Source organism: Habropoda laboriosa, unplaced genomic scaffold (genome assembly GCF_001263275.1).
Source record: "Habropoda laboriosa isolate 0110345459 unplaced genomic scaffold, ASM126327v1 scaffold90, whole genome shotgun sequence".
Classification (NCBI taxonomy): Eukaryota; Metazoa; Arthropoda; class Insecta; order Hymenoptera; family Apidae; genus Habropoda; species Habropoda laboriosa.
The window spans coordinates 1,997,101-1,997,334 of record NW_017100218.1 but is presented as its reverse complement, the minus strand read 5'-3'; the positions used below and the strand labels follow the sequence as shown (position 1 = coordinate 1,997,334).

At 28.2% G+C, this 234-nt stretch overlaps 1 protein-coding gene across 1 annotated transcript in view; it reads right to left on the bottom strand.

Annotated features, from left to right (window-relative positions):
* Positions 1-234, bottom strand: part of LOC108570938 (protein phosphatase 1 regulatory subunit 16A) — a 9,014-nt gene that overhangs the window by 836 nt on the left and 7,944 nt on the right. The gene's annotated exons all lie outside the window — the stretch shown is intronic.

Sequence of the window (234 nt, the reverse complement as noted above, 5' to 3'; positions counted from 1 at the left end):
AACGAAATTTGTAATTAAAAATTTTTTCGGCTCTAAATAACAATATTTTTTAATTATCTTAATACGTTTGAATTGAAGATATAAAGCAGTATCTACTTGAAGAGGTATCGATCAATTTGACAAGATACTTAAAATGCTATTCATCAACTCTAATGTACTTGAACAAGGAATGTCTACTTACAAATAATTTGATCTCACTGACACAACATAGATAACTGAGGGGGGACCATTTAT